Consider the following 14307-nt stretch of genomic DNA (forward strand, 5'->3'; position numbering starts at 1 on the left):
TGTGGCTACATTTGGCTGGGACGAAGTTGAGTTAAGTTTACTTGAAATGGTTTTGGGTTGGGCTCGTTTGGCATTGACACTTACATGAAATGATGATAAAGAGTCAACATTCGACATGGAGGCAAATTGATCGATAGGTTTTAAGAAACAAAATTCCTCAATATGTGTGTATATAGGAAATACATCTAACTGATCTATAGCAGTAACATTTGATGTATTCAAAACTTTTTTTGGTTCAACTATGGATCTGGCTTCATATCTGTATATATCTTTATCAGGCTGACTATGTTATCGCGTTTGGTTTTGATCTTTGAATATCTTCAATTCCATACCATTTTAAGTATATAGCTAAGCCATTTCTGCAGCTTGAAGTTAACAATTCCAATTGGATTAAGACTGACTTGCTTTTCGGGCTAAGATTTACAAATTTTTACGTTACATTAGACACGAGTACAGGCGGATCTGGTACTGTAAAATGGGGGATATTTGCCCCTTAAAGTATGCAGGAAAGAACTTTTGGAATGTACTGTGGATAAATAACAATCTTCCAAGCAAACATTGTTAATAGAGTCTTTTTTAAATGCAAGGCAAACAAATTTGTTGAAAACAATGAATATCATATTGCACATTGCATACTTTAAGGGGCAAATTTTCCCCCATTTTATAGCTCTAGTTCCATCTATGTTCATGAAATCAGAGCTAAGAGACGAAAAACTATATGGCTATTTATCTTGCACGGGAACGATTAATTCACATCGAAATATTCGATTTTTTGAATCATTTCTTTATTTATTTCGCTTGTCTTTGGATTAAACTAGTGAATCTTCTACTAGAGGGCAAAAGGGTATTGAAATCTTCGTCACAACTTAATTAAGTACAGATATCTATGTATGTTTTTTTGTTTTTATGTTCCACAGTTAGTTAGTAGATCGTTAAAACGTATTTAATTTCTCTTCAAAAGTACTTGAATCGTCATAAAAATTGTTATTTTTGTTGCCAGTGTTTTGTGGCATTTCCGTTAACTGAATACGTTTACATAACGCAACGTGCAACGTGTTCTAAACGAATAGATCAAACGAATAGAGCTATATATGTATGTATATAGCTTTATGTCCCATCGTTTAACTATCTCTTGGAACAACTCATCGGTGCACTCATCAACGATCGCATTGATTAATAATGAATATGCAAAAATTGTTGTGACTCTTCTGAACTAAAAATATGCAAATTTTCGCATATTTCTATTTGCCATTTCAAATTTGTAACTAATTATTACCACAAAGTCATATGGCCATTTGGCTGACAGTTTACGGCACTTGAGAGGCCGACAAACCGAATCAGGCGGAGATAGAGAGAGAGAGAGACAGGGAGAGAGAGATCGATCCTATCTACTATATGTATATATACTCTATATAAATGAGTAACAAACAAAAGCTATTAAAAAATTATAGTCGCCTATTTAGTGGCATCATGTCGATGGGTTTGTTGTTAGGCGTGGGGAGGGGAAAGGGGGTGGGATTGATGGGACGCAAATTGTGTGCATCGAAAGGCAATCGACAAAAGTTTTAGCCAAACTTTAAATACCCTTTCGGTAATCTAACGATGTGCCTTTTGCTTGAGATTGATCGAAGGATTGTATACTTTATCTCCTCCTCTTATTGTTAGGGCATTAACAAGTCGCCCTTTCTTTGGCCATTACGAATTCAAAATTTATTCTTAGCTTTTTTTTTTTTTTTTTTTGCATATAATGCGAAATGTGCAAAGGCAATTGCCATACAAAAATAAAACACTTATACTTCCAAATGAGGTATATTAGTTTCGGTTAATAAGTGAAATAAACAATAGCCGAAAAAAACATTAAAATCTTATATGCACATTTGGCAGAAACCTCAAGTGGAATAATAAATAAAGAAAATACTTTAAATTTTGTAATTATTAATAGATAAAATTTGTATTAGCCCGTTTGCCAAAATCTAGTCAACAAATACTTTGGCGGAAATTGTTTTTTTGCAGTAAAACGAGTTCCACAAATTGCTTAAAAATGTCAAGAAATCGTTAGACACGCCCACATTTATGTAAGTAGGTATTACAAATTATCTGTAAATCGATAAATACTAGTTAAATATAATTTATGTAAATGCGTTTTTTTTTTTTTAGTAGATATTAAACTAGTCGCATCTTTCGTTTGTACTGTATTGTATTGTATTGTATTTAGATGTGTCTAAATCTTAGTCATTGCTGTCAGTGCCGATGTTTTTCTTTACATAACACATTAGGGCAGACATCTGTGAGGTGCGGGGTGCGGGATACAGAGTATCTTTATACCGACCACCTGTGAACCGAACCGAACCGAACCGAACCAAAAAAAAAAAAAAGGGAGCCTTCTCCCACAGCGTCGAAACAGTTGCGACCAGGCGCCCAGCAGAAGCAGCCAAGCGATGAACAATTTCTTTACAATCATTTTTCTTTACTTAATACCCTGTATATGTATGTGGGTATATTGGGGAATATTCAATACGCCTAAGGGTATGCAAAATGAAATGTCTATTTGTTTATTTGCCCCTCTCTCACTCTCTTTTTAGATCTTTTATATTGAGAGATTAAGCTTAAAAATATCTAACTAAGACTTGGAATATATTGTTTTAAACTAAAACTTAGGACCTTAGTAACAATAGCTAAAATAAAGCTAAAAAGTAATATAAACAATCATTTGATCGATGAAATAATCGATTTTCAATTGTGCCATCGCTAGGCCTCATAACGGAATCAAGCAACGTTTTGAATGCAAGTTTCAAATAAGAAACTCACATCTATGCCCCCAATCGGATTTCACTGGGTATCTTAAAGTCGACTCTTTGAATTGTTCGGGCGATATTTGTTATTGCTCTGTCTTCTTTCTCATATATTTTTGGGATAACTTTTAATGCTGATTTTATTCCTTAAAGAAAAAGAAAAATAAAAAAGAATTGTCATTAGAAGCCGGACAGCCAGCAGCAGCAGCAGCAGCAGCCAGAAGCAGTCAGCAACGCCAGCGACATAGAACATAGTTTTTGCTGTTATTGTTGTTGTTGTTGCTTGTCGGTTGTATTGGATACTTGTCGCTATGTGACTGTGTGTGTGTGTGTGCGGATTCGGGTTCTATTGGAATTCTTTGGCCAATCAGATTGCAGATGTGGTGATCGTTAGCCTATAACCGAGTTGTATGATGTGAGCGAAGCATCTAAAAATAGAATGCAAAAACAAAAAGAGAAAAAAAAAACAGAAACAACGACGTGCCCGAAAGCCGAAAGCACGAGAGCTTTCGCTTTTTGTCGTTCGTCGCGTGGAAACGTGAGTGGGACAAACAAATGTTGTTGTTGGTCTAAAAAGAGCTTGGAATGGAATGGAATTGAAATTGGCAGAGCATGTGAGAGGAACGAAACACAGCCGGTTGAGAGCAGCCAGCCTACACCTACATGCCCCATGCCCCGTGCCCCATGCCCTTCCCCCCATGCCATGTCTAACCACTTTGCAAAGTCACGAGCATTTGTTATTGTTTTTTTCTCTCTCTCTCGCTCTTTCCCTTGCTTGTTGCCGGTTTTTATTTTATTTCTTTTTGTTTGCCGGTTATGGCTTTTATTTTATGTTGTGTGTGTGTGTGTGTGTGTGAAGAAATGTATTACTTTTCTGCTTCTTCTTCTTCTTCGTTTTTTTAAATAATTTTTGGACTTGCATTTGAGCTTTGTCACGTCGTCCCCGAGTCTGCCTCGGGAACTGATAACACTCTGTCGCCAACGCCGCTGTTGGCTTTGTCGGTGGCTCTTATCAGTCGATTGGCAATGGCACGGTAAATTTTTTCGTTGGTATTGCTCGGTGATTCAAGTACCCTGGCATTTGTAAGATATAAAGCTAGCTTAAGTCTCTATTGATCTAGATTTTACCATGTATGCGTGTGTGTGTGTGTGTGTGTGTATGTATGTGAAAACATATACAGGGTATCTTAAAGTCTTGAGCCGAGAGAATTTTTATTTCTTTATGCAATAATTAACTGTGTTTTCTTTGGAGCTTATCACAAGTTTCTTTTTTATCTCTCTCCTTTGTAGCGCTCTCACCTTATCTCTCTCTCTCTCTCTCTCTCTATCTATCGGCATTTCTCCATAAATCATTTACTGAATTTGTGCAACAATTTGTTGCAACATGACACCTTTTTTTACACTTACACCTCCCCTTCAATATCTCCCTGCAACAGTAAAAAAAAATACACATACAATTTGTATATATATATTAGAAATTTCAAGGTCACTCGACATCGGCTAACGTCGACGTCGACTGCATTTAAAATGCGTGTGTGCAGCCGCAGCGATTGGTTCCATTTGCCATATTGTTCCTGAAGCAAAACTGAAACATTGGATTCCCGCATGAAATGTGAAACATTCGGAAAGTACAAGATACAAATACAATATACAGTAGCAAATCTTTTGACATCTATGGATGTGTGCGTGTGTTTTGGGGGGGTGGACAATCATAAAGGGGGCTATTGGGTAAATCATTTGAAGAAACATGAAAAGAAAATATAAGATTCTTATGGTTTAACATCTGTTCCATGTATTCCATGTGTTTTTTTAATCCACTATTTAATAAAAAATTTAAGAGTTTCAACTATTTGTTTCTTTTTTGTGTGTCTTAAGCAAAAACCACATATATTTTTGTTAAATGGATTTAAACTTAAAGATTTCAAAAAGTATTCCAATAATGAAAGTATCTATGTATGTACATGAAATGTATCTATGTATATGTAAACTATAAATGTCTCTACTGTTGAGGGGACTATGAAAACATTTGATTGTTGAAATGCCAGCTTGTTCCATTGAACCCCCTTTAAGCCACCCCCACAATTCAATTCGTCGCGCTATGGTGGCGAATATGTGAAAATTTACACACACACACACACACACACATACATGCATAGATTAATACTTTGGTATGTATTTGTATACTCACATTAAAACGTATTTGTTAGATATCTTCTTTTTGCCATTTCATATTCCCATATTCCATGTGACCTATGTATGTATGTTTGTGTGTGTGTGTTTATTGTCCAGAGTCTTAAGCAACTGGGGAGCTAAACATATCAATACCCTCTTGAGCCGCCCCTGATGTTTGTAGCACACACAGAGAGTGAGAGAGAGAGAGAGAGAGCGACGTTTGCTTGCTTGTTTGTTTGTTTGGCCGTGTGTGTACCAATTCCATTTCGTACCAAATTCAGGCCAGCTAACCAGCCAGCCAGACAGCCAGTCAGCCCGTCGAGTCAACCAGACAGTCAGACTGCCCAACTGCCAATGTTTCTTTAGTGCTTTGCGTGTACTAGACTTGAACGCAACGAACGCTCTCTGCTCACCCCGTTCCCCCGCTATCCGGTCCGGTCTGCCCGATTACCGCAACCCCCAACACACACCACCCCGCTCACCCCGTCAAGCAACCAAAGGAACACTGTGTTAGCCGACAATGTTCTTATTAGATTTTATAGTTCTATATCGTTGCGTTGCCTGTAGTAGTTCGTAGGTAGTGTGTGGTGGTTGCTGGCTCTGCCTTAGGCAGGCAGTCGGTACGAGAGACGAACACGAAGACCGGGCCGCGCCTTTTGTTTCGTATTCGCGGTTGTTTCAATTTCGCCCGTTCTCGTTCGCATTAGAACGACGCCGGCGTCGCTGCTCTAGCTGGCGTCCGACTGACTTATTCTTATTGGCTTTAAGCGAATTTGAACGTCGCTCGAACTTTTATTCAACGTGTTGGTTTCGTCGCGTGAGCAACTCGGAAACTGAAGAAAATTGTTATTCAAAAAAGAAAAAAACAAAAAACAAAAAAAAAAAAAACACTGCATAGAAGAAACACAATAAAATCCGAAAAATAAAACAACAAAAACATCCAGTAGACCGAAATAAAAAGTATACAAGAAATTGAAAAACAACAACAAAACAAAACATACGTGTTAAACATCGCCCCCCGCCCCGTTCCCCTATTTGCCCGTTACCCCCCCGCCAATATCTTCTTTGTATTATGTTTTGATTTCCATCTTCTCGCAAAATTGTCGCGTGTCCGGCGTCAGCTTCCAGAAAGAAAGAAATAAACAAACAAAAAATTAAATAAAAAAAATCAAGAACAGATACAATCTGTCAATACACACACACACACACATACACAACATATATATAATATTTTTTTTCAAGTGTTTTGAAAACCATCAAGTGCTATTCCACACATCACAAAAATGCCTTACCAGAGCTTTACGCTTTAGTGTTACCAAAGTGCTAAGAGAGAGAGAGAGAGTCCCTAGGGATTCCCCTATTTACATAAAAGATATATACAGCAACAACAACAGCTACCTTCTCGAACAGGTGGCAGTAGGTCCATTGTTGTTAATGTTCGTTTCGTTATTGTCAGTGTTGGTAAACGGCCATACACTCGAACTTCCACTGTAGCGCCTAGAGACAATCATTCACTCCCATTCATTCGAGAGTTTTTGCATTGCATTTGCAAGTTCTTAAACTGAGAACTTTGGATTTGGATCGAACAGGTAAGCTAGATATATATACATAAATATACTTACGTGACTTTGCTCACATGTTGCCGCTAAAAATGTTTATCGCACCCACCAACCCCCATCCCCCTCACCCTTATTTACTTTCTCATCATATCTTTAGATTTGCGGTTAGGTGTTTTGGGGGAACCCCTCTCGCCCCCATTCATTCAAATGAGGTCCATAGTTGAATGAGCAGATCAATGTTTATTTCCTTCAATTCGACAGTCAGAAGACGAATTCTATTCATTATCTTCAGTGTCTTTGCATTTGTTTAATAAATTCATTCATTTATTTAACTCATTCAATTCACTCGATTCATTCAAATTATATCTAATCTTGTATTTGTATTGGTTTAGGGAATTCATTGAAATCTTTTGCCAGAACTTACCATTAACAAATCGGTTTATCATCGTTATGAATAAGCCGAACAGCTCAAACTATAAGCCAGATATATTCAAAGGCCTTAAAAAATCTATTTATTTATTTGGATTTATTAAATTTCTCATCTTTAATGCTTTTTTTTTCACGAATATTTGCCAACTGAGTGCACTCATTCAATTTCTTTTTGAAAATTCATTTATTTCTTTTGGCATATGCCAAAAAAGAATTTCGTCTTCGATTTTCCAATAGACACACAAATACATATATATGTATATGTACATATAGAGAGATATATCTATGTATGTTGTTGATATGCCCCATTGTGGGGCAATTACCGACTGGGGCGGCTAATGTCTGTGAGTGCCAAAATGGGCTCGTGCCATTGCTAAGGGCACCAACACACACACACACACACACACGGGGTGTGAGAGAGAGAGGGAGAGAGGTATGCTTGCCAACTCATCAGTCGACGAGGCTCATTCGCTGGTTAACAGGTGTTTCGACTCTTTGAACACTTTGCCCCTGCTCCTCTCATTCTTTTTGCTGCTCCTTTTATCAGCTGTTTCCCACAAGAGATTTATGTGTGTGTAGACCATTTCGAATTCGATTTTATTGATAAACTTGACTGAAACATGTATACATATACACATACATACAAATGGGAAAGAAGAAGAATCTAGTTTCCATATCATTTTAGTGTCTCTAATTTCATCCCTTCAGGACCTCATTGCGCATTTCGATGTCAAGTCAAAATGAAAAAGATTTATGCGAATGAATGCGGAAAATCTTCATGGAAAATTCGCCCTCAGAAAACTGAAAACTCAGAAAAAGGGGGGTGCCAAATGTTGTATACACACACACACACACACACACACACATTTATACAATGTGTTGGGTTTGTGTGCTATGCGCAAAAAAAAAAAAAAAAATGAAATAAACTAAACTAAGGAAAAAACCAGAGGGCCGGTGCTAACTTTGACCGCGTCAAAGTTTGTATACCCTTGCAACTTTTTTGGTAACTCTATCCTTACCTATTAGCCATCAATGTGGAAGAACGTTTTATCTAAAAAGGCTTAAGCTTGAGAAAGAAAGGCCTACAATCATAGGAAATAACGAAGATATTGATCAAAGTCACTTTTTTCCACCGATCGTTCCTATGGGAGCTATATGATATAGTCACCCGATCTTTATCAAATTCGGCACAGTCATTAACATATATATTAAATTAAGAAATGTTTAATTTAAAAGCAATCGCGTTAAAAGTAACGAAGTTATTTACAAAAGTCACTGTTTTCGACCAATCGTTCCTATGGGAGCTATATGATATAGTCACCTGATCTTGATCAAATTTGGCATAGCCGCTTATAGGCGTAGTAAACTCTCTAATATTAAGTTTCACAATAGCTCAGAAAATAACGAAGGTATTGAGAAAGTCACTGTTCGTGACTTGGCCGTTTGTATGGGAGCTATATTATATAGTCACCCGATCTTGATCAAATTTGGCATAGTCGCTTATAGGCGTAGTAAACTCTCTAATATTAAGTTTCACGACAATAGCTCAGAAAATAACGAAGTTATTGAGAAAAGTCACTGTTCGTGACTTTGGGGTTTGTATGGGAGCTATATGATATAGTGGTCTGATCCGGCTGAATCCGAGATATACAACGCCTGCAGTATATACAAGCCTACGTGCAAAATTTAAGCTCTGTAGCTCTTACGGTCTAGGAGGAGTTTGCGTTGATCCAGACGGACGGACGGACGGACGGACGGACGGACGGACGGACGGACGGACGGACGGACGGACGGACATGGCTAGTTGAACTCGTCTCGTCGTGCTGATCAAGAATATATATACTTTGTATGGTCGGAGATGCTTCGTTCTATGCGTTGCACACTTCTGACCAAAATTAATATACCCTTTTTGCAAGGGTATAAAAAGGGGGCGAACTCTTTATGAATGTGGCATGAATGATATCCATTGTTGGCCCAACTTAAGGCGGCGCAGTAGTTCTTACACACACACACACACACACACATAGGATTGTGCGTATGTACGTGTTATGTTTGTACATACCAAAAACTGCGACGTCACAGAGTTGCGTTGAGAAAACTGAAACTCCAAAAACAAAAAAAATGTTATGTTTTTAGCGACGCCCAAATGGCCTTTTAAGTACATAGTGCGCATTAATGAGCGGCCCAACAACAACAAAAACAACAACAAACAGACAGCTAAAGTTTATAGCCTTGACAAAGCGACCGACCAAAATTAACAAACGACTGAAATGAAGATGATTCTTCCCTCCCAACACCCCCCACACACACACACACACACATGAGAGGCAACTGTACTTCTTCACCCCCTTCCCCCCCCTGCTCAGCCAACATTTTCCCCACCACTCGCCTTTCTACAACTCCCCAATACTAGTAATCATTTTCATATTTCCAAATCCAAAAATATTTCTCAACACTAACACTAAATGAATTGAATTAGTATTGGATAAGTCTTGATTATGACTCTACCAGATATCAGATCTATAAACAATATTCCTAAATGCCTTGCAAATTGTCATACATAGAGGGGAGAGGGAGGCCCGCATAATTTACCCCCTTTTCCATTGAGAATGTTTCTTAACTTCGATCAAAATTCATTAGTCAATTGAGTTGACCGCGATCATCATTGGCCATAATCATCCACACACAGAAACCACCCACGCGCTTTCTTTCCGTCCAAACGAAATGTGCAAATTGAAATGCCTTAATTTGTATGCATTTTTGATTTAGACTAACAAGTATTCTTAACAAAAAAACGGAGAGACAGAGAAAGAGGGAGAGAGAGAAAAAACCAAATGGTAAAGCAAAGAAACAGGCAACAGACAAGAAATACGAAAAAAAAAATACATAAATGAAACGAAAACACGAAACGGAGAATGGAGAATGGAGAACGAAGAACGTAGAACGGAGATTTGTGACGGAGACAAAAACGTAGTTTAGCCAAAAAAAAAAAAAAAAAAGTCCAAAAAAACCGGTTTGCCATTTGTCAACTCGGACAACGGGCAAAAGCAAAAAAAAAAAGTAATATATAAAAAAAAAAAAAACAATAAAATAAAAGAAAATAACAAAAATAAAAAAAACTAAGAATCTGAATCCGAATCTGAATCAGAGTGTATATAATTTGGAGAAAAAAAGGAAAATATTTTGCACTTGTAAATTTTGTTTTTAACAATTTTAAGTTTATTTCAACAAATTTCTAATGATTGGATATTATTTAACAAAAAGAATGACTTAAATTTAAACAATTTCAAATTCTTAACAATATAAGGAAAAAAAGTAAAGTTAAATTAAAACAATTTATAATTTATAATGATATTTAAAACAAAAAATTTAAGTTAATTTAAACCTCTAAACACTAATTGATATTTCTTAACAAAAATTTATTAAATACTGTCAATTTTTTTTTAACATTTGTTTAAAAGGTTGCAAATTTTCGATCCTTATCGAAATTATTTATGAAAATTTTTCAAAAAACTTTAGTTTTCTGTGTTTTGTCAATAATAATCGTTTAAAAACTTGCGATAATCAACAATTTTATAATAAATATAAGTAAAGTTCAGTTAAACAATTCAACAATTCTAATTGCAAGTGAAACAAAGTAGAATTCCAAGTAGATTCTCATTTCAAATGGATTCCAATTCCAAATTGATTCTAATTTCAAATGGATTCCAATTCCAAGTAGAATCTAATTCCAAGTGGAATCACTTTAAACACTTGAAATATTAATTAATTGTCCTTATTTTTTATAAAACATTTAAATGAGTCGATATTCTCTTGACCATGTGGATTCATAGCTTCAGTAAGAGGCGGATCAAACTCTTCATTTTGAAGGACAAAATCATAAATTGAGGGAGAAAATTTCCTTCATCCTTGAGATACTTTTGCCAAAAGAAGGATTCTAACTAAGTTAAATTCTGTTCTTATCGAATCTCTTACGCCTTGTTAAAGTACTATATCTATATATACAATTATGATCAATTTCAAGATCAAAACTAATCTCCTTAACTCAGAACAAAAAAAAAAAAGAAACAACAAAATTTGTTTGTTGTTTGTTTGCTTGTTTTTCGTTTTCTTTCTTCTTTTTACTTTTATTGTACCAAAAATTCATCACGATTTTATTTAATTTTGCTTTTTCGTTTTTCGTTCAAGTAAATTTTTATTATTTTTTTTTTTGTTGTGTTGCCGCGTTTTTTTTTTATTATTTCTTATTTTGTTTTTTTTTTTTGTTTTTTGGTGATTCTCTCGCTTGTCTCTCCCAACCTTGAAGCACATTAATTTTTCGGTTTATTTTCCAAAAATGTAGGAAAAGGAGGAGGAGGAGTAAAGAGAGTGTGCGTGTGATGGTGGGAGGTAGGGAGAAAATGGGGAGGAAGAGCGATCTTTATACATACAAAAAATTCATGGGTATTCATGCTTTCCCATATACCCTTTACGTATGTACATAGATAGGGCAAAAGGAATACTTAAAGATTGGGCCAAGTTCTTTGATTCAGGCAGGTATAACTAAGGCGTAAACGTAAAATACATACATGTACAGTAGAGCCCGGTTATAACGACACTCAAGAGATCGATGACTTTCGTCGTTATATCCGGAAAACTTACTAACCGGAGGACCTTTCATACCAATCAATCACTCATCGAACTTTGGTCGCTATAACCGTACGGACGTTAGAAGCGGAGTCATTATAACGGGATTCTGCTGTACATATATGTATGTATGTACATATATATTTTCGAAATCTAAACATTCTGAAATACTTTTCATCAAATTGTTGTCAGTCAGAATATTGGCTTCTTCTGTCTCAGTCCAGCATATCTCACTCTCTCGCTCTCTCTATGTTGGACTACCCATGTATGTATAGGGTATCTTTAGGTCGGCGCCTTGACCCAGTGTACGGAAGTTGTTAGGTTTTTTTGTTGTCTTGCCTTTCCTTTTTGTATAATTGTTGAAATTTTCGGGTCTAGCATGTCTCTCTCATCCAAACATACACACGAAGATATCTACATACATACATACATATGTATGAAAGTACATATATGTGTGTATGTATGTATATGAACTTTTGTTGTTACTTAATTGCAGCCATATGTGTCCGAAAACTGGAAATGTGTCGTCGTCGTCGCCGTCGTCGCTGTCTTTTTGGGGTTTTGCGTTTTTTTTTTCTTCTTTTTTGTATCTACGCATTTTCTGTGTATCTTTGTAGCTGTATCTAATTCTAATTTATTTTTAAAAAAAAAAAAAAAAAAAAACATTATAATAATGAGAAGAGGGAAGCAAAGCTCTTTTTTTTCTTTTCTTTTGCTTTTCGTTTTCTTTTTGTGCTGCTCTTTTTTTTTTTTTTTGGTTTTTGGTTTTTGCGACTGTTGTTGCTTTTATTTATTTATTTATGCGTCGCTGTTTTATATCGTTTTTGTTGTTATTTTTATGTTGATCAATAAATTACGTCCCGTTGACATGCCACCCCCTTGTTGGGTTGCCCTTGCTGACCTCCATCTCTTTTTAGCCCACTTGCTGGCGCGCTCATTGTATCTCTCCCTCTCGAATGTTTGCTCTCTTTAGTTTTCTTTCTCTTTGGTTTTTGGTCATTTTTCAATTGCAGTCGACGTCGGCGTAGGCGTCATGCTCCGCTGCGCTTTAATGGTCCAACACGAAAAAAAAAAACAAAAACCGAAACTTTTGCTTTCATTGCACGTAGCCAAATGAAAACGAGAGAGCGAGCGAGTGAGAGAGCGAGGCGGCAGCAGAGAGGGAGAGATAGACCGCGTTAAAGAAAATTCAAATTGAACTTGAAATTTTAATGTTAATTCTCACGCTGACCAAAAAAAAAAAAAAACCAAAGACGACATCTTGAGTTTCCATTCCTTTCTAATCTTTAGCTTTGGCTTGCCAAGCCTTCCTGTTCGAGGATTCTCTTAATCTTATTGGATCTCTTAATCCGTTTTGGATTTTTAAATATTTTGCATACTTATTATCTTTACTCTAGCTAACTTTACTCTAATGATTTTTAACAATCTGTGTTCAACATTGTTTTTGTTGTTGTTTCCCAAACTCCATTAGATGGGGGCGTGGCGCAAAGTTAAGTTTTTCGTGTTGTTTTTTTTTTTTCGGTGTTTAGGGTAAATCCTACATTATTTATGACCCAAAATCGTTTCGCTGTCCCTTCTACGCCCCCTCCATCACTCGCTCTCCCTCCCCCCCTCTCCCTATCCATCTGTTTCACGCATTTGAAAATTACTTTCCGCTGCGATGGTCAGAGTAAGCGCTGTTTAGCTGTTACGCTTTTTTACCAAAAAAAAAAAAAAAAAAAAAGCAACAACATAAAATTGTTATAATAATAGCGCGCATCTTAATTATATAACAATTAAACGGGCTTTTGGATAGATGGCTTCCTCTCAGTCCATCTCTTTCGCACACACAATGCGGCACTGCGCATCTATACCCATCTAGACCCCCCGTGTTTCATCCATCCATCTATCCACACACACACACACACACACACACACACATGTATGTACATGTATGAGAGCTTCGGTTGAAGGTTACTTTAAATATGGGAAACGTAATTTATTTTGGAAACACAAAAAAAAAAAAAACAAAGAAAATTTGACAAAAAAAAAAAAAAAAAAAACGAAATTGTCAGCTGGAAAAATGATGATGATGATAATGATTATTTGGGGGGATTCGAGGGGATTATTTTTTGAGTAGATGCAACCCAGTTTCAAGGTCATTCTGTATCGCTAATACAATAATAATAAAAGCAATTTGTCATCTAAAACAACAGCAACAACAACTCAAATTGTCACAAATTGCGTTAAAAAACAAAACAAATTCAATTCTACCAAACACAAATCATCTTCAAAAGTCTCAGACAATTAACTGATATTAATCATAAAGCAAACAAAAAAAAAAAAAAAATGTTAAAATTTAATGCATAATTCTTCTAAATTGTCATTAAGCAACTAAATTTGCTACTGATAAGACCAAATGTATTCTTCCTGATAAGAAGAGATTAGGAGAGAAAGAACTACCTGAATAATTGAATATGAATAAAGTTCTTTGACAAGAACAAAGTGTAGAGAAATGTTTCAGCTAAAAGAGACCGGAAGAATTAATTTAAAAGAGAAACATAAACTAAATAATTTTATATTGAATGTTTGTCGAATGTTGTCGGAAAAGTTTCGACGTCTTTTCCAATATGAGAGAGGTGTGAAAAAAAAGTTGGTCTCTCTCTCCCTCTCTCTCTCTCACTCGCTCTCGCTCGCTCTGTCTATTTAGTTGATTCATATTAAGCATACGCCATGTTGACCACAAATAA

General features: G+C 36.2%; 1 protein-coding gene and 1 long non-coding RNA gene across 2 annotated transcripts in view; one reads left to right on the forward strand and one right to left on the reverse strand.

Moving 5' to 3' along the window:
- Window positions 1-4244: 4244 nt before the first annotated feature.
- On the reverse strand, window positions 4245-5121 carry LOC137573148 (uncharacterized). Its single transcript, XR_011031832.1, has 2 exons — window positions 4981-5121; window positions 4245-4377 (listed from the first exon to the last, which is right to left on the reverse strand). It is a non-coding gene; the product is annotated as an uncharacterized lncRNA (long non-coding RNA).
- Window positions 5122-5676: 555 nt separating this feature from the next.
- The window catches only part of Atf3 (Activating transcription factor 3), a 42209-nt gene continuing 33578 nt past the window's right edge, over window positions 5677-14307 (forward strand). The window contains exon 1 of the mRNA XM_068284995.1: window positions 5677-6553. The gene's annotated coding sequence lies outside the window, so the exon portion shown is untranslated. The remainder of the gene's footprint in view (window positions 6554-14307) is intronic.

Source organism: Drosophila tropicalis, unplaced genomic scaffold, assembly GCF_018151085.1.
Source record: "Drosophila tropicalis isolate 14030-0801.00 unplaced genomic scaffold, ASM1815108v1 contig_4, whole genome shotgun sequence".
Taxonomy (NCBI): domain Eukaryota; kingdom Metazoa; phylum Arthropoda; class Insecta; order Diptera; family Drosophilidae; genus Drosophila; species Drosophila tropicalis.